The sequence below is a fragment of the Hippopotamus amphibius genome, chromosome 16 (genome assembly GCF_030028045.1).
Source record: "Hippopotamus amphibius kiboko isolate mHipAmp2 chromosome 16, mHipAmp2.hap2, whole genome shotgun sequence".
NCBI lineage: Eukaryota > Metazoa > Chordata > Mammalia > Artiodactyla > Hippopotamidae > Hippopotamus > Hippopotamus amphibius.
Genome location: NC_080201.1, coordinates 18686871 through 18707742, shown reverse-complemented (window position 1 = coordinate 18707742; position 20872 = coordinate 18686871). Strand labels below are relative to the sequence as shown.

At 42.3% G+C, this 20872-nt stretch overlaps 1 protein-coding gene across 2 annotated transcripts in view; it reads right to left on the bottom strand.

Moving 5' to 3' along the window:
- The window catches only part of GFOD2 (Gfo/Idh/MocA-like oxidoreductase domain containing 2), a 53660-nt gene extending 34159 nt beyond the window's left edge, over positions 1-19501 (bottom strand). Inside the window, exon 1 of one of the 2 annotated variants that reach the window (XM_057712981.1) lies at positions 19256-19501. The gene's annotated coding sequence lies outside the window, so the exon portion shown is untranslated. The remainder of the gene's footprint in view (positions 1-19255) is intronic. The other variant, XM_057712980.1, reaches the window with a different exon arrangement.
- Positions 19502-20872: the final 1371 nt, after the last annotated feature.

Genomic DNA, 20872 nt, shown 5'->3' with positions numbered 1-20872 from the left:
CCTGTGCGCTGGAACAAAGAGTAGCCCCTGCTCTCCACAACTACAGAAAGCCCGTGAGCAGCAACGAAGACCCAACGAAGACCCAACGCAGCCAAAAAAATAAATAAATAAAGGCACTCCATATCATTAGTCATCAGGGATATGCAAACTAAAACCACACTGAGATACTCTAGCTAGAATGGCAAAGAAAAAAAAAAAAGCCTGACGATCCCAAAGTTTGGAGAGGATATGAGCAGACAGAACTCTCATACATTGCTGGTGGCAGTGTAAAATAGTACAGGCCCTTTGGAAAACTGACATGTTCTTATAAAGTTAAACATGTCCACAAAAAACTTAAGACAAAATGTTCTCAGCAGCCTTATTCATCTTAGCCCCAAACTGGAAATAAACCCAAACATTTACAAATAGAAGATTAGATAAATTATGGTATAGTCATACAATGGAATACAGAAAAGTAGCAAAATGAACTACTAATACATGCAACAACATGTATAAATATTAAAAATACTGAGTGAAAAATGCTAGGCACACACACCAAAAAAACCCCCATACTGCAGGATTTCATTTATTTGAAGTACAGGAACAGGCAAACGTTACTTATTAGTGACAGTAGTCATAAGTGGTATTGTGGTTGTTGGCGGGTTGGGGGGTGGAGCAGGAGGTGTGGAACTGACTAGAAAGGGGCACAAGGAAACGAATGATGATGGAAATATTCTATATCTTGTGTTGCATTGTGGTTACACGGGGATATATTTGTCACAACTCATCTGACTGAATACTTAGGATCTGTGCATTTAATTGTATATAAATCATACCTCACTTTTTAATCCCCATAAGTTGTGTCTGAGGGTACAGAACAACCTATCATATTTGCACCTTGTGGATGTACATCTATAATCAAATTAAATGGACACGTGAATTCAGTCTCTTTCCTTTAAAACAAAACAAAAACCTTGTAAGCATACTTTTGGTACCAATACAATTGGTCTTCCATATTTACGCATCCTCAGATTCAACCATCCATGGATCTTAAATATTAAAAAAAAAAAAAAAGAAAAAGAAAATACCAGAATATTCTAAAAAACACAAAACTTGAATTTGCTGCACACCAGTGACTATTTACATAGTTTTACACTGTATTTACAACTATTTACATAGTATTTACATTGTATTAGGTATTATAAGTAATCTAGAGATGATTTAAAGTATACAAGAGGATGTATATATGTTATATGTCATTTTATATAAGGGACTTGAGCATCCATGGATTTGTATCCACAGGGGTCCTGGAACGAATCCCCCCAACCTGCAGACACAGAGGGATGACTGTAGAGAGACAATGGCTGAAGCCGAGCTAAGACCAATGATCTAGTAAGCCTCGGCACTTGCTAAGGATCTGAAGATGGCACTTTTCCCCAGCCAACATCACAGTAGATGAGCCGCTGAGCTGAGGATGTTAGGCAAGTCCTAACCACTCACAAACAACTCATACTAACAAACTGAAGGTTCAAAAAGGAATTCCTCTCTGGTATCACTGCAGGCAAGCAAAGTTAATAATGGCTATAAGTAAGAAATAATGTGTAACAGTTTGCGGTTGTAGCTGTACAGGTTAGGCAATAAGGTTGGCACACCACAAGGGTGTGAAGCCCTAGCTCCGCTCCCACCCCCACCACACCCCAGAACCAGCCCACAGCTGGAATTCCCCACCAGCAGCATCCTTTGAGAGCTGGGCATCCCTAGGGTGCCCCTTGTCAGACTTTGCCGCAGGCCTCTGTCTTGTCAGACGCATTCCAAGGGGCCAGTATTGAGGGGCTCATTTGGGAATGAGATTTTTCTGTGGATGAATTTTTTCAGTAATTGTATCTTAATATAAAATATGCTAAAATAAAGCACTGTGGCCAGTGATGAGGCCAGGACCCTAGTTATTAAGAGAGTTGGGCCCTCAATCTAATTTAATCTTATTTATTTACTTGTTGCACCACGTGGTTTGTGGGATCTTAGTTCCCCAACCAGAGATTGAACCTGTGCCCTCGGCATTGAAAGCACGGAATCCTAACCACTGGACTGCCAGGGAATTCCCCAATCTAATTTTAAAACAGATTGTGACATTAGTTGTGTTCCCTCCTACTTCTCTGGCCATTTCTCTGCTAGTTTCTCCTGATAATGACTGTGGGAACCATGGTTCGTGGGTCATGACTGATGATCCTATACAGTCTCATGGCTTTAAATACTATCTATTCTCTGATGACTCCCAAAGTTATCAGCCAGGTCCTCTTCCTTGAGTTCCAGACTAACATAAACAGCCACCTATCTGAGGTACGTTTCGACTTGGTGTCCAGAAGTAAGCTCCTGATGTTTCTCCCCATCAAACTCACTCTTCCCACAATGGCTTCATCTCAGAAACTGGTAACACAAATTCTCCAACAGTTCAAATCAAAACCTTGGAGTAGTCCTTGATCCTTCTTCTTTTTTTTCTTAATAAATTAATTAATTGGCTGTGTTGGGTTTTTTTCGTTGTTGCACACGGGCTTTCTCTAGTTGCGGCGAGCAGGGGCTACTCTTCATTGTGGTGCACGGGCTTCTCATTGCTGTGGCCTCTCTTGTTGCGGAGCACGGGCTCTAGGCGCGTGGGCTTCAGTAGTTGCGGCATATGGGCTCAATAGCTGTGACTCACGGGCTCTAAAGCACAGGCTCAGTAGCTGTGGCGAATGGGCTTAGCTGCTCCGCAGCATCTGGTATCTTCCTGGGGCAGGGCTCGAACCCGTGTCCCCTGCATTGGCAGGCAGATTCTTAATCACTGCACCACCTAGGAAGCCCCCGATCCTTCTTTTTCTCTCACACTTCTCACCTGATCCACAAAAACAAGTCTTGCTGGCTCTCTACCTTCAAAACACATCCCAAGGAGAATCAAGATGGCAGAGTAGGAGGATGTGCGCTCACTCCCTCTTGCAAGAGCAACAGAATTACAACTAACTGCTGAACAACCATTGACAGAAAGACACTGGAACTCACCAAAAAAAACCACCCACATCCAGAGACAAAGGAGAAGCCCCAATGAGACGGTAGGAGGGGCGCAATAGCGTTAAAATCAAATCCCATAAATGCTGGATGGGTGAATCACAAGCTGGAGAACAGTTATACTGCAGAAGTCCTGAGGGTTCTGAGCCCCACGTCAGGCTTCCTAAACTGGCGGTCCAGCAACGGGAGGAGGAATCCCCAGAGAATCAGACTCTGAAAGCCAGTAGGGTTTGATTGCAGGACCTCTACAGGACTGGGGGAAACGGAGACTCCACTCTTGCAGGGCACACAAAAAAGTGTGCTCACCAGGACCCAGGGGGAAGGAGCAGTGACCCCATAGGAGACTGAACCAGACCTACCTGCTGGTGTTGGAGGGTTGCCTGCAGAGGTGGGGGGCAGCTGTGCCTCACCAAGGAGACAGGGGCACTGGCAGCAGGGGTTCTGAGAAGTGCTCATTGGCGTGAGCCCTTCCAGTGTCCACCATTAGCTCCACCAAAGAGCCTATAAGCTCCAGGGCTAGGTCGCCTCAGGCCAAACGACCAACAGGGTGGGAACACAGCCCCACCCATTAGCAGACAAACAGATTAAAGTGTCACTGAGCTCCACCCACCAAATCTGATTAAAGTTTTACTGAGCTCCACCCCCCCAGCCCAACCCACCATCAGTCCCTCCCATCAGGAAGCACCCAGGAGCCTCCTAGATAGCTTCCTCCACAAGAGGGCAGACAGCAGAATCAAGCAGTATCAGCATTATTTCATCTTGTGGAACTGAAAATCACAGCCACAGAAAGACAGAGAAAATGAAAAGGCAAAAGACTTTGTACCAGATGAAGGGACAAGATAAAACACCAGAAAAACAACTAAATGAAGAGGAGATAGGCACTCTTCCAGAAAAAGAGTTCAGAATAATGATGGTGAAGATGATCCAGGACTTTGAAAAAAGACTGGATGCAAAGATCAAAAAGTTGCAAGAAAAGTTTACCATAGACCTAGAAGAATTAAAGAACAAACAAACAGAGATATGCAACACAATAACGGAAATGAAAAGTACACCAGAAGGAACTAATAGCAGATTAACTGAGGCAGAAGGGCGAATAAGTGACCTGGAAGACAGAATGGTGATAATCACTGATGTGGAAAAGAGTAAAGAAAAAAGAATGAAAAGAACTGAAGACAGCCTAAGAGACCTCTGGGACAATGTTAAATGCACCAACATTCGCATTATAGGGGTCCCAGAAGGAGACGAGAGAGAGAAAGGACCTGAGAAAATATTGGAAGAGATTATACTTGAAAACTTCCCTAACATGGGAAAGGAAATAGCTACCCAAGTCCAGGAAGCGCAGAGAGTCCCAGGCACGATAAACCCAAGGAGAAACACGCCAAGACATATAGTAGTCAAACTGACAAAAATTAAAGACAGAGAAAAGCTATTAAAAGCAACAAGGGAAAAACAACAAATAACATACAAGGGAACTCCCATTAGGTTAACAGCTGATTTCTCAGCAGAAACTCTACAAGCCAGAAGGGAGTGGCATGATATATTTCAAGTGATGAAAGGGAAGAACCTACAACCAAGAATACTCTACCCAGCAAGGATCTCATTCAGATTCGAGGGACAAATCAAAAGCTTTACAGACAAGCAACAGCTAAGAGAATTCAGCACCATCAAACCAGCCCTACAACAAATGCTAAAGGAACTTCTCTAAGCGGGAAACATAAGAGAAGAAAAGGACCTACAAAAACAAACCCAAAACAATTAAGAAAATGGTAATAGGAACATACATATTGATAATCACCTTGAATGTAAATGGACTAAATGCACCAACCAGAAGACACAGACTGGCTGAATGGATACAAAAACAAGACCCATATATATGCTGTCTACAAGAGACCCACTTCAGACCTAGGCACACATACAGATAGAAAGTGAGGGGATGGAAAAAGATATTCCATGCAAATGGAAATCAAAAGAAAGCTGGAGTAGCAATACTCATATCAGATAAAGTAGACTTTAAAATAAAAAATGTTACAAGAGACAAGAAAGGACACTACATAAAGATCGAGGGGATCCATCCAAGAAGAAGAGATAACAATTATAAATATATATGCACCCAATATAGGAGCACCTCAATACATAAGGCAAATGCTAACAACTACGAAAGAGGAAATCAACAGGAACACAATCATAGTTGGGGACTTTAACACCCCACTTACACCAATGCACAGATCATCCAGACAGAAAATTAATAAGGAAACACAAGCTTTAAATGACACAATAAATCAGATGAATTTAATAGATATCTATAGCACATTACATCCAAAAACAGCAGAGTACATATTCTACTCAAGTGCACATGGGACATTCTCCAGGATAGATCACATTTTGGGTCATAAATCAAGTCTTGGTAAATTCAAGAAAATTGAAATCATATCAAGCATCTTTTCTGACCACAATGCTATGAGATTAGAAATCAATCACAGGAAAAAAACTGTAAAAAACACAAACACATGGAGGCTAAACAATACACTACTAAATAACCAACAGATCACTGAAGAAATCAAAGAGGAAATCAAAAAATACCTAGAGACAAATGACAATGAAAACACAACAATCCAAAACCTATGGGATGCAGCAAAGGCAGTTCTAAGAGGGAAGTTTATAGCGATACAATCCTACCTCAAGAAACAAGAAACATCCCAAATAAACAATCTAACCTTACACCTAAAGAAACTAGGGAAAGAAGAGCAAATAAAACCCCAAGTGAGTAGACGGAGAGAAATCATAAAGATCAGAGTAGGGCTTCCTAGGTGGTGCAGTGGTTGGGAATCCGCCTGACAATGCAGAGGTCATGGGTTTGATCCCAGCTCCAGGAAGATCCCACATGCCGCGGAGCAACTAAGCCCGTGTGCCAAAAATAAATAAATAAATAAATAAATAAAGTGGGAGATTTCAAAAAAAAAAAAGATCAGAGCAGAAATAAATAGAGACAAAGAAAATAGCAAAAATCAATAAAACTAAAAGCTGGTTCTTTGAGAAGATAAATAAAATTGATAAACCTCTAGCAAGACTCATCAAGAAAAAGAGGGAGAGGACTCACATCAATAAAATTAGAAATGAAACAGGAGAAGTTACAACGGACACCGCAGAAATAAAAAGCACCATAAGAGGGCTTCCTAGGTGGCGCAGTGGTTGAGAATCCGCCTGCCAATGCAGGGGACACGGGTTCGATCCTTGCTCCAGGAAGATCCCACATGCCACGGAGCAACTAAGCCCGTGTGCCAAAACAAAACAAAACAAAACAAAACAAAACAAAAAGCACCATAAGAGATTACTACAAGCAACTATATGTCAATAAAATGGACAACCTGGATGAAATGGCCAGATTCTTAGAAAAGTATAACCTTCCAAAACTGAATCAGGAAGAAATAGAAAATATGAACAGACCAATCACGAGCAATGAAATTGAAACTGTGATTAAAAATCTCCCAACAAACAAAAGTCCAGGACCAGATGGATTCATAGGTGAATTTTATCAAACATTTAGAGAAGAGCTAACACCCATCCTTCTCAAACTCTTCCAAAACACTGCAGAGGCAGGAACAATACCAAACTCATTTTATGAAGTCACCATCACCCTGATACCAAAACCAGACAAAGATACTACAAAAAAAGAAAACTACAGATCAATATCACTGATGAATTTAGATGCAAAAATCCACAACAAAATACTAGCCAACGGAATCCAACAACACATTAAAAGGATCATACACCATGATCAAGTGGGGTTTATCCCTGGAATGCAAGGATTCTTCAATATACAGAAATCAATCAAGGTGATACACCACATTAACAAACTGAAGGATAAAAACCACAAGATCATCTCAACAGATGCAGAAAAAGCTTTTGACAAATTTCAACACCCATTTATGACAAAAACTCTCCAGAAGGTGGGCATAGAGGGAAACAACCTCAACATAATAAAGGCCATATATGACAGACCCACAGCAAACATCATTTCAATGGTGAAAAACTGCAAGCATTCCCTCTAAGATCAGGAACAAGACAAAGATGTCCACTCTTCCAACTACTATTCAACATAGTTTTGGAAGTCCTTGCCACAGCAATCAGAGAAGAAAAAGAAATCAAAGGAATCCAAATTTGAAAAGAAGAAGTAAAACTGTCACTGTTTGCAGATGACATGATACTATACATAGAAAATCCTAAAGATGCCACCAGAAAACTACTCGAGCTAATCAATGAATTTGGTAAAGCTGCAGGATACAAAATTAACACACAGAAATCTCTTGCATTTCTATACACCAACAATGAAAGATCAGAAAGAGAAATTAAGGAAACAATCCCATTCACCATTGCAACAAAAAGAATAAAATACCTAGGAATAAACCTAACCAAGGAGATAAAAGACCTGTACTCAGAAAACTGTAAGACACTAATGAAAGAAATCAAAGAAGACACAAACAGATGGAGGGACATACCATGTTCTTGGATTGGAATAATCAACATTGTGAAAATGACTATACTACCAAAAGCAATTTACAGATTCAATGCAATCCCAATCAAATTACCAATGGCATTTTTCACAGAACTAGAACAAGAAATTGTATGATTTGTATTGGAAACGCAAAGGACCCCGAATAGCCAAAGCAATCTTGAGAAGGAAAGACGGAGTTGGTGGAATCAGGCTTCCTGACTTCAGGCTATATTACAAGGCTACAGTGATCAAGACAGTATGGTACTGGCACAAACACAGAAATATAGATCAATGGAACAGGACAGAAAGCTCAGAGATAAACTATGGTCAACTAATCTACGACAAAGGAGGCAAGGATATACAATGGAGCAAAGGCAGCCTCTTCACTAAGTGGTGCTGGGAAAACTGGACAGCTACGTGTAAAAGAATGAAATTAGAACACTTCCTAACACCATACACAAAAATAAACTCAAAATGGATTAAAGACCTCAATGTAAGGCCAGACACTATAAAACTCCTAGAGGAAAACATAGGAAGAACACTCCTCGACATAAATCACAGCGAGATCTTTTTTGATCCACCCCCTAGAGTAATGGAAATAAAAACAAAAATAAATAAGTGGGACCTAATGAAACTTCAAAGCTTCTGCACAGCAAAGGAAACTATAAGCAAGACGAAAAGACAACCCTCAGAATGGGAAAAAATATTTGCAAATGAATCAACAGACAAAGGATTAACCTCCAAAATATACAAGCAGCTCATGCAGCTTCATACCAAAAAAGCAAATAACCCAATCCACAAATGGGCAGAAGACCTAAATAGACATTTCTCCAAAGAAGACATACAGATGGCCAACAAACACATGAAAAGATGCTCAACATCACTCATCATCAGAGAAATGCAAGTCAAAGCCACAAGGAGGTATCACCTCACACCGATCAGAATGGCCATCATCACAAAATCTGGAAACAACAAATGTTAGAGAGGGTGTGGAGAAAAGGCAACTCTCCTGCACTGTTGGTGGGAATGTAAGTTGGTACAGCCACTATGGAAAACAATTTGGAGGTTCCTTAAAAAACTACAAATACAACTACCATATGATCCAGTCATCCCACTCCTGGGCATATACCCAAAGAAAACCATAATCCCAAAAGAAACATGTACCATAATGTTTATTGCAGCACTATTTACAATAGCCAGGACATGGAAGCAACCTAAATGCCCATCAACAGGTGAATGGATACAGAAGATGTGGCATATATATACAATGGAATATTACTCAGCTATAAAAAGGGATGAGATGGAGCTCTATGTAATGAGGTGGATAGACCTAGAGTCTGTCATACAGAGTGAAGTAAGTCAGAAAGAGAAAGACAAATATTGTATGCTAACTCACATATACGGAATCTGAAAATGGTACTGATGAACTCAGTGACAAGAACAAGGATGCAGATACAGAGAATGGACTGGAGAACTCGAGGTTTGGGAGGGGGCAGGGGGTGAAGGGGAAGCTGAGACGAAGCGAGAGAGTAGCACAGACATATATATACTACCAACTGTAGAACATATAGTCAGTGGGAAGTTGTTGTATAACAAAGGGAGTCCAACTAGAGGATGGAAGATGCCTTAGAGGACTGGGGCGGGGGGGGGGGGACACGAGGAGGGGGGGAGTCAAGGAAGGGAGGGAATACGGGGACGTGTATAAAAACAGATGATTGAACTTGGCGTACCCCCCAAAAATAAATAAATAAATAAATAAAATTTAAAAATAAATAAATAAATAAATAAGTGGGACCTAATGAAACGTCAAAGCTTCTGCACAGCAAAGGAAACTATAAGCAAGACGAAAAGACAACCCTCAGAATGGGAAAAAATATTTGCAAATGAATCAACAGACAAAGGATTAATCTCCAAAATATACAAACAGTTCATCCAGCTCAATATCAAAAAAATAAACAACCCAATCAAAAAATGGGCAGAAGACCTAAATAGGTATTTCTACACAGAAGACATACAGATGGCCAAGAGGCACATGAAAAGCTGCTCAACATCACTAATTATTAGAGAAATGCAAATCAAAACTACAATGAGGTATCACCTCACACCGGTTAGAATGGGCATCATCAGAAAATCGACAAACAGTAAATGCTGGAGAGGGTGTGGAGAAAAAGGAACGCTCCTGCATTGCTGGTGGGAATGTAAATTGATACAGCCACTATGGAGAACAGTATGGAGGTTCCTTGCAAAACTAAAAATAGAACTACCATATAACTCAGCAATCCCACTACTGGACATATACCCAGAGAACACCATCATTCAAAAAGACACATGCACTCCAATGTTCATTGCAGCACTATTTACAATAGCCAGGACATGGAAGCAACCTAAATGTCCATCAACAGATGAATGGATAAAGAAGATGTGGTACATACATACAATGGAATATTACTCAGCTGTGAGGAGGAATGAAAGTGGGACATTTGTAGAGTCATGGATGGACCTAGAGACTGTTATACAGAGTGAAGTGAATCAGAAAGAGAAAAACAAATATTGTATATTAACACATATATGTGGACTATAGAAAAATGGTACAAATCAACCTGTTTGCAAGGCAGAAACAGAGACACAGATGTAGAGAACAAACATATGGACCCCAAGTGGGGAAAGCGGGGAGGGTTGGGAGGGGGACGAATTGGGAGACTGGAATACCAAATTGTACACTCTAAATATATGCAGTTTATTGTAAAAAATAAAAAAATAAAAAGTTTAAAAAAAAAACACACATCCCGAATCCAAGGACTTCCCACTACTCTATTGCCACCACCTTAGTTCAAGTCACTATCACCTCTCTCCCATGCTACTGTGATAGCCCACCGGGTCTCCCAGATTCTACCCTGCCCCTTCCCATGCTGCACCCCCAGTGTATTCTCAACACAGCACTGAGAGTGACGCAATTAAAATATAAGTCAGATCAAGCCACTCCTCTGCCTAAAGGCTCCACAAGCTTCCCATCCCTCTTGGGATAAAAGCCAAGGTTCTTCCCCTGAACTACAAAAGGCCCTACATGATCTGTCTGCACCCTATCCTCTTTCTGACCTTCTACCCTATTTCTCTTCTCCTTGCTCACTCTGCTCCAGCCACAGAGGTTCACTGCTGTATGTATCTCAGACATATCAGGTATGTCTCCGTCTCAGGGCCTTTGTGCTGGCTGCTCCCTCTACTGTACAGATGATATCCATTTGCCTCACTCCCTCACTTCCTTCAGGTCTCTATTCAAATGCTGTCTTATCAGAAACAGGTTTATCTTTCCACTGTTGGTCTCATCCTACCACCCCTGCTAGAATGCATGCTCCTTGAGGAAAGGGAATTTTTTTGTCTGTTTTGTTCACTGCTCTACCACCAAGTTCCTAGAACAAGCCCTGATATGTAGTGGGTGCTCAATAAATATTTGCTGAAAAAATGAATGATTTCAGACCTTGCTCCTGCATGGTTAATCAATAAACCAAGACGCATACACTAAACTCATCAAAACTGTATATAATTCTGTTCGACCTTGGGATATGTTCACAAATGTAATACAGTACTTATGCTGCTAACAGTTTGAGGCAGAATCTGGTTTAATGGTTTAGGAAAGAAAGCATCATATAACAGGATAGCTCTGCCTGCCAACTGGATTAGGAGAATGAGCCGGTGCCCTCAGTCTTAAGCTACAACCTGACCTGCCAAGAGGGTGCCTTCACCCAGAACTCCCTCTCCAACTATCACCCCTCCTCTACCTGACATGACTCATGCTTATCAGTTAGCTCAGTCCCCCTGCAGTCAAGTTTCCTCCCTCTAACAGAGAAGCACACTATACTTCAAGCCTTGCAGGACCACAGTGACCCAGCACTTAGGGGCTATGTTCAGTCAAATGCCAACAGACAATCGTGAAAGTAAATGATAGTGGATTCAAACAAGTGATAGTGATTCAAACCTGATCAGCTCATAAGGAACCACTTTGGATGCCTTCCTGCCCCTACAGCCAGTCCATCCCTACATCCCATCAATTGGACATCCTAATATCCCTTGAATTCATCCACTGCTCTGGTTCCCTGAACAGACATCCAACTGTTCTCCTGGACCATTTCCTTCCCCAGCCTCTAAGTGACTCTAGGATAAAGCCCAAATTCCTTGATGGGCTCTCCCCAGTGTGGGTCGGGCCTTTCCCCATCTCTCCACCTCACCACTTTCCCCTTAACACTGCACTCAGCATGCGAGCAGCTACCAAATCTAACTCCTTCAGTCCTGCTCTGAGACTCTGGTCCAAACTGTTTGCTCTGCTTGAAACAATCTTTTCTTTTTCTTATTTCCTCAGGATAACTCCTTCTCAGATATGTTAGACCTTCACTTAAACACCACTTCTTCAGAGAAGCTGTGTCTGAGCTTTGGCTTTCACAGAGCCCATCACACTTCACTGGGGTCTGTCATGATGTCAAGAGGTTGCCTATCTCACACACGGCTGCCACCAAGACAGAGCAGTGAAGCACTGAGTAGGTGCTGAGTAATGACTGAGGAATGAGCATACGAATGAATAAGTGCAAGAACAGATGAATCAAGAAGTCAACTTTTCAAAGCCTGTGCGGTAGCTGCACGGACTAGAAGGCAACAGCTTTTCCTGCTCAAGTTCTTCTTTTCCTTCCTATTTTAAATAAAGTGGTTTAAAATCTTAAAGAGTATAAGCTTGTTTGTTTGTTTGGTTGGGTTTTTTTGGCCGCACCACAGGGCTTGCTGGATCTTAGTTCCCTGACCAGGGATTGAACCCGAGCCCCAGCAGTGAATGCGCTGAGTCCTAACCACTGGACAACCAGGGAACTCCCTGAATATAAGCTTCTTTGAATGATGCTCCAGAGCTGACATGTGGAACGTCACTGTAGGAGGGGGTAACATGACATGACATCCAGTTGCAAAGGGATCTATAACATAAAAGCATAATTCTTGAGCATGGTAAATTAAAATGTAGAGGTCAATTTTAAGCTCAATCCTCATTATGCAAAACCTAGGAATCTGGTAGAGAAATAAGTAGCCTTCCATGTGGCCTTCAACATCAGTCATGTACCAAGAACTAAGTAGGAAGGTATGTCTAATTGTCCCCCAGCCCTCCTGTTGGCCTCCCAACATCTGGAATTGAGCCATTGTGGTAGACAGGCTGTCATTGCGTGCATAGCAGAGCTGGACCTAAAGAGGAAAGACAACCACACCTCATCACTGGAGCCCTAGCAGGAGCTGGGGAAGTATGCAGCTTGAGTTCTGAACTGCATGTTCACAGCAGAGGGACTATCTCCAGTACAGCTAGAGCTCCCCATGAACCAGCTTGTACTTACAGTCTGAAAGGGTAACACTGCTTTCAGCAGGACTGTGCTCAGATAAATGTGGAAGTTTCTTTACCTACATTTATGTTTCCATTGAGAAATAAAAGCCAAACTAAACAAAAAGGTACTGAATTTTACAAATGAGTTATGACAAATGCTTTGGTCCCTGGGTTTCAAAGATCCAAAGGCTCTGGGAAAGGTTTAGTTTTCCTATGATTTGTTTAAGTGTCTTACACTGACTCAATGACATATAGAGAACAAAAGAAGTGCTATTCTCCCATCTCTACAAGCTGACGCGGAGGTAAACTGTTAGGCAGCCATCAGAGAGTGAGAGAGCATACCTAGCCCTAGCCAAAGATGCCAGTTCCCCATCTCCATGCTCCCCTCCACACAGTGTCCTAGGAGGGACACTAATGAAAGGCCTAATGACCTGTTTAATGACGTGTAACTACCCAGTGCACAAAAGGGTCAGCTAAATTGGGTCATAAAGGAGAAGTAAATTGAACACCCACAGAGGTATCTGGGTAACTATTAGACCTGAAAGTTAGTTTCAGCTGATGATTACAGTAAGAAAAAGTACTTATCTACCAGCTATATTAATTCTTTATTGCTTTTGAAAGTCTGACAGTTACAAGGTTATTTTTTCAAAGACCACCTTAACAGTGAGTTCTAGACTGACATCAACCTGAAAATTCCATCCTCAGCCCTACTCTCTCATAGAGCTACTTTATGTAATCCTTTAACCTCAGTCTGATCTCCACGCAAACGTTCTTAACTGGCTCTATACTTCTAAGTGTCTACTGGAAATTCTACCCGAGTGAGCGACCTACTAGCTTCTCCCAACCCAAAATCATCTTTCCTCTTCTTCTCCTGTGCTCCCTCACGCCATTTAATGGCACAGTAGCCAGTCACCAGAGTTCTTTCCTCATTCATTCCCTAATATTTGTAAGGGCAACAAGTCAGGCATTATGCCAGAAGGTGGGGCACTGAGCAGTGATCCAGACAGGTCAGGTCCCTAGAGCTTAGTTTCCATTTCTTGCTACACCCACAGCTGAATACCAAGGAATGATCTGACAGAGGAACACAATGACTGGCAGGCATGTGACAAAGACTCTGCCTTTGCTGAGGTAAAGCACACTTGGCCGTGATGCATGTGAAGTAGCCAACCCTAGAGAGAGGCATATTACATACTTTGGTTTTACCCGTAATCCCAAGAAGAGGATGAGTTTTTAATTATAATGATAAAATATTTTTCAATGTGCAAACCTAATTTACTGAAGTTTTCTTTGTGTTTTCCACCTTCTATATGGATATAAGCATCCTGTCGCTGTGAAAATGGCTATTTCTATGGCAGCAAGAGACACTTCAGAGAGTTACCTATCTGCCTTCCTTCAGATTTGGGGTGTAGGATATTCGTAGGGCACCCCAGAGCACAACAACCCTGACCAGTGTTCTCTAACTCTGTTACATGGCTTCCGGTCACCAGGAAGGTTAAGGGGTTCTCCAGTGACTGGACATGCCTGGTGCCCTTCACAAACATTCCCTACTTGTATGCAGAAAACTGCTTACCAATTAGGCCATGATCATGCTCAGATGTGTTAAATGTGAGACATAAAATAATCTAATCTCAGGACAGTCTTTGCCACACTACCCCCTTTTTTTGGTTTTCCTTTTGGTTAATGTGTAATGAAGGAGGCTGGTTATAAAATACAGGATGTATATGCGATATGCCCACCTAACTTAATACTTCAAGGTATTTTGGTAACATTCCTATAATAATTGGGAAACTACTTGAAGGCATTTAAATATTCTTTGGACAATAATCTTAGTATGTCAGGAATACCAAGCCGTGAAGGAAGGAGAAATAAAGACAATAATTTTAGAAGAATAACCAGTATGACCAGGAGCAAGCCCTGAGTTGGGGGAACCAGAACAGACATTTAAGCACAATGATTCAGTTTTGAAAATAAGATCAGATAAGAAATACTATGTTCAATCATTTCCCCCATTGCTTAAAAAAGCAAGCTATGCCCCCTTAGCCCCGGCCCAGGAATATGAGTGCAAAAGGCTGAAAATTAATGGGAAGTACAGCTGATCTCTCTACCATCCCCCATCTCCCTGACAATGAGAGGATGCCTGGATGACAAATACACATCTCACAGGCTCCCAGAGCCACCCCTAGAGAGGCCCCTCTGAGATGATAACCATTTCCTAGCAGGAACCACCACCGGGCTGCAGAAACCATTAACCACGTGGAACATCCTATAATATGCTTTGAGATGCTGTAATACAAAACCATCCATCAGCAAGCACCAAAAGAGACCCTAAGGGTCAAAACTATTCATCAACAAGCAGCAAAAGAAATAGCAGTCTTAGAAAGCAGCATAAGATCTGTACAGTCACCTTTCAAATACATACACGTAAATTCACTATCCAGGTAACCGCACTACTGTTTGGTTCATGACACCTGAGCTAGGAAACATCAGTGCTGCCCCATCCCTGCCAGTGTTCTCCCTCTACCACTTTTAATACAGTCAGAGAGCAGGAAGGGGTGAAGGCTCACAGAGAGAAAACAAGTTCAGTATCATTCTTTACACATACAAGAAACTTTCAGGAGAGTTCTGCTGTTTGTTTTTTTCTTAAATATTTACTCATAGAAAATTACTATGTTCTTTTCATGTTCCTTTTTGCCAGGTTTCTACATCTGTTTGAGGTACTTGTAGTCAATCTGTATTCACAACTTTGTATCCTGATTTCTTTTTTCACTTACTATTTTGACATAAACATTTTTCATGTTATCACAGTTTTTAAGTGTTATGTGGTATTTTACTGACTACATGAACCAGCTTTTCCTTTCTCTAGTGTAAGACATTTATGTAATTTTCAAATTGTTTTCTGTTATAAATTATACAGGTTAAGAAATTATGGCCCAGAAATTATATGATTTGCCTAACTATCATTCTAAGCAAAATATAATTATGAAAGTAAATAATAAAGATTTTGAGGTTGTAACGTGATATGGTAAATCTCAAAGCCAAGTAGAAGTGTTTCCAGTTGTATTTTGGGATTATCTGTCCTCATGAGAAATTGAGAGCTGACAGTTTGAGAGGAGCACAGTTATCTCAGGACAGAAAGGAAGACTGTGCTCAGCACTTAGCTGCCATTCCTCAAAGCCGTCACTCCTAATCTTTCATGGTAGAAGACAGATAGGAATCACTACAGAAGAAGCTTCCCAAAATGGCTCTGAGAGGTAGTGGGGAGACTGAGCTACCCCGGCAGCAATTCCTGGCAATCCTAGGTCCCAAAGAGTATGGCATTTTGTCACTGGCAACCTTTAAAACTAACAGTACCTAGATAAAGGCACTACTTGCAACTCCCCTTCTAAGAGCAGGGACTTAAAGAACACACGTTAAGGGTAGAGTTTGAGTGTATTTAAGTAATTCAGGAAGATCCATCTCTTCATTCTTAATGTTTAATCCTATTTTCTAAGTGTTCATTCCCATCACCGTGAAACAGAAATATTTACTCCATTTCTCATTTCCTTTGTCTGGGTTTAAAGAAATGGTACTTTAATAACCTACTGTATAATTCATAAGTGAATGTTAGTGTGCTGGGAAGTCTTACCATTTTCATGTTTTTCTCAGTATCTTTTCTCATTCTGATTTCCATGAGCCCAAGCTTATTTCAACTCTTTCACCCCCCACTCTTAAAAGCACCTGATAGCTAAATTTTCAAGTAATTTGGACTTTTAGGCTCTCTTGAAGTTTACTAATACAAAGTTGCTTTTTTTTTTTTTTGTATGTAAGAAAAATAATGTCCTACTACTATGCTGTATACGAATTCTCAAATACAGCAAAATCTCCAATTTTTCTCTAGACACTGTCCAATTCCAATAGTGGATTTATCCTGGAATTGGACCTCCTATTATAAATACACACAAATGACTTGTTAGGCATCAGTAGGGCTCTTTCGCTTCTAAGTGACTGGTCGCTGATTCCCGTGTTTTCTGAACACCAACTCTGTATTACAACTTCCTACACCAGATGACACTGTGTCCCCATTTCATTTCTTCTCTTATTGTATAACTAGAAAATCAGTTCAGTGAAAGTAAATACTGTTAGCATTACTGGTTTATCTGGTAAGTTGGTCTGTTAAATACTGTTGATTACTTTATTACAGGCCAGATTTGATAACTGCCCTCAGCTGCCCCAGAAAATGAAATGGATGTTAATTACTTGTCAAAGGTTTCATTGCCATAGAAATGAAGAAACACTTTGAGAGTCTGTATGCCCATCTTTCTCCTCTGAAAACAAGTGTCTTTCTGATTAGGGGGCTAAAGTAATGCACATAAATCCATGGGGCACACTCACCACATTTAAGCAGTATCTTCTCCAAATACTCATTCAAGGAAGTATTTGCACTGACATTCAAGACACCCTCCCACACCCTATCCAGCGCCACAGATGGTAACTGCTCCCTTCCATCTACTTTGATTTTGGCCCACTTGTCTGTCTTCTATCTGAGCCAACGCTAAAGTAATGAGGGTTTCTACACAGAATACAATGACTTTCATAAAGCTTTTCTGACAGGATTTGCTTAACAGTGCCAATGTTCCCCACAGATTACACACCCTTCTGATAATACCCCATTATCTCTTGAGGTATTTATACAAACATTTCCATAGATGGAAGAAACAGCAATAAAATGCACAGCTGAAATAGCCATAGTTATGGACAAAGGAAGAACAAAGCTTTCTTCGTTAAACTAATTTGACCTATTAACATTATCATACTTTCAGTGCATCTTCTCTTATCACTCTAAGAGAAAAACAAAAAACAAAACCCTGCTGCAAAGTCAAATACACAATGAAAATTAGTTTTATCAAGCTAGCAACAAACTGACTTTGAAGATTAGAATCAGGGACCATCTTTTAAAAATCACACACTTCTTTTCCCCATATTACAAATATTTATGTCTTTTGGGCGAGTACTTTTCATGCTAATCCTACTACTAATGGGTTCTATATTACTACAGAAATCACATACTTTAATTTTCCTGGCAAATAAAAATAAAAGATCAGATCCAGACCAATCATTCCATAGGAAAAGTATAGAACAATCAGGTGGTAAGAGAAAGTCTCTCATAACAGAATCTTCAGCTGTAAAATGGAGGAGGGGGTGTGGGGGGTGGGTGTACACTCATAGAACTGTCTGCCAAAAATTTTCAGCTCTTGCTACAGATAGATTCTCTAAACTCCTAGTCCAAAGCAATAACTTTTCCATGTTTTCTGTAAAATGGATGGCCTTAAAACTCTTGTTCCCTGATGCAGCTTTTCAGAAGGAAATGAGTTTCCTTATCAAGAATGTATCTAGATTCCCTGACTACCACCTTCTCCATATCTCTCTATATCACAATAATGCATTAAGTGTCTTTTCTAATTTGAACAGATGTTCCATTCAACCACACGGTCACAGACGCAGGGCTCTTCCTTCTCAGAGCTTTGTGCCCCATAGTTTACAAAGGTCCTCTGCTTCCTGCGCCACCAGGTTCTGGATACTCAAAAACCATCTACTTCCTTCCTCATGTGTCTTGCCCTCAGCATGACACTGTGGGAACAATGATCGCAAACAAGGTTTATAACCTTCCTTGGTGTCTATCCAAGGCAGCTTTAAACTCTTCTATTCCCTGTCTAGTTGTTTAGATTCTGCTGTAAATTCTTCACACTACCATTCACAAGTCCTGATCTCCCGGCCCCCTCTTCCTCCCTCACCATTCACGTGATAATGCCTTGAGAATACTTCACCTTACCTTTTGTCTCCGCAAGTCCATTTGCTTCCTTCTTGAGCTTCAAAGGTAGGTCAGGCCCAGGGAGATCTGGCCAGTGGACACTCCGGGACTGGTAGAGCCATCTGCACTTTCTGGAGTGTCCCTTCTCCCACCTGCCACCTGAACGCTCTTTCCTTAAAGATTTATCCCCCAAAATCCCATCTAACTCTGAAAGACGATGGACCAGCTACCCCACGAGCCCTTTGTCTGAGGTTCCCATACCTCACATCCTTATCCAGAAAGCGTCGGTCCTCACACAGGTAGGGGATCTGCTTGGCAGGGCGGGGGAGCCTAGGTTTTCGTGACCAGTAAAGGGACAGATTATGGCCAAGGTCCTTTCAGGAGCCAAAATTCTAAAATTCTACGACCAAACTTGCAGGTCCTATTTCTGAGGCGGGAGGACGAACTCTGGGGTGACCCCCGAACTCCGAGCCCGCGCTGGCAGTTACAACGGCCCCCTCCAGCCCAGGCTCCGCGCATCCTCGCCTCCGACCTCGGGCGCCGGGCCGCTGAGGAGGCCCGGCCGGCGCCCGCTCGCCGCCGCGCCATGCCCAAAGATCTTCATTCTCACCCGCCGTCGCGGGCCGCCTCTCACCTGGCACGCTGGCAGCCCCCGCCCTGAGCCGCACCGGATACCATGGGTCCGGACGGGTCTCGGCGTCCACCAGTCCTCCGTGAGGAAGGCTGGCGGGGACGCACGGGCCCCGGAATCCAGCGAACCGCCACAGTGAACGCGCCGCCAGGTTTCTAAGGAACCGGGGTCTTTGGAACGGTAGGGGAGGGGAGGGACGGCGGGAGGTCTGCGCATGCTCCCCAACGGGAGTGGACCAGCGCTGGGAGGGGCCGTGACCAGGAGCTGCGCATGCTCACTGATTGGGGGCGGAGGTTAAGCAGTCTGGCTGGAAGCCGTGGTCATTCATTTCCGGCGGTGGAGGCGGCAGAGGGAGAGGTTTTGCAGCCTAGGCTTCTTTCCGGTCCGTCTCCCGGCAGCAGGAGCGAGGAGGTTCTGAGTACTGTGGTGGACATTGGTTGCCTCGGAATGAAGGAAGGTCTGCTGCTGGATAACGATCTATCTTTGCAGAGCGACAGTTCTCTCGAACTCGCCGGACTTCTCGGCTTTCTGACTCGTAACGACTTGCTTTTTCGTGCCCGTCTGAGGTCCTCTACTGGATGTTCTTTGGTTGGTCTTTACATGTCAGCGCTCTTCAAGACTGTAACCTTAGTCCTCCTCATCTCTTTACTGGAACCTATTTCCCTCCCAAATAAATACCACTTTGTAACGAGACTACCCTTTGTTTCACCAGACTGTCCACTAGAGCAGCGAAATATACTTGTAAGCCTTCGTGTAAAACAGGCTGTGCTGGAAATGTATGTGGAGGGAAATGAATTTACTGTGGCTTTACTTATGGAACCAGGACATCTGTGCTTCATCTAATACTCCACCCTTCCCTCCACACTAGCTTTTCCCTGAGAGTCCTGTAAATTGCCCGAGTGAAGCATTCTGTAGTAATGTAAGTTTGGAAAATGCTGGGTTAAGCTACACATCTTAACACAGGATTTTTAGAGCTTTTAAAAAAATTTTTTATCACTTTTTAAAATAAATTTATGTATTTATTTATTGGTTGTGTTGGGTCTTCAATGCTGTGTGGGCTTTCTCTAGCTGCAGAGAGCAGGGGCTATTCTTCATTGCAGTGCCCAGGCTTCTCATTGTGGTGGCTTCTCTTGTTGCGGGGCACGGGCTCTAGGCGAGTGGGCTTCAGTAGTTGTTTGTGGCACGTGGGCTCAGTAGTTGTAGCTCGAGGGCTCTAAACCACAGGCTCAGTAGCTGTGGTGCGCGGCCTTAGTAGCCCCTCGGCATGTGGGATCTTCCTGGACCAGGGATCGAACCCGTGTCCCCTGCATTGGCAGGCGTATTCTTAACCACTGCACCACCAGGGAAGTCCTAGAGCTTTTAATTAGCAGGTGATGTTCACTATGAGCACCCACGACAGTTTCGATTATTTACTGGGCCACAGAAAGAACCCTTTTCCAACTCCAGGAAACATCTCTCGGAGATACGGATTTATATGCTCTCCAGCAAACTCCACTGACTTTTAGCCACCACCCATTCCCTTCTGTTCTCTGTATTATCTTGTGGAGGATATATCCCTGTATTATTCATCCTTTTACCCCAACTGAAAGCCTGCAA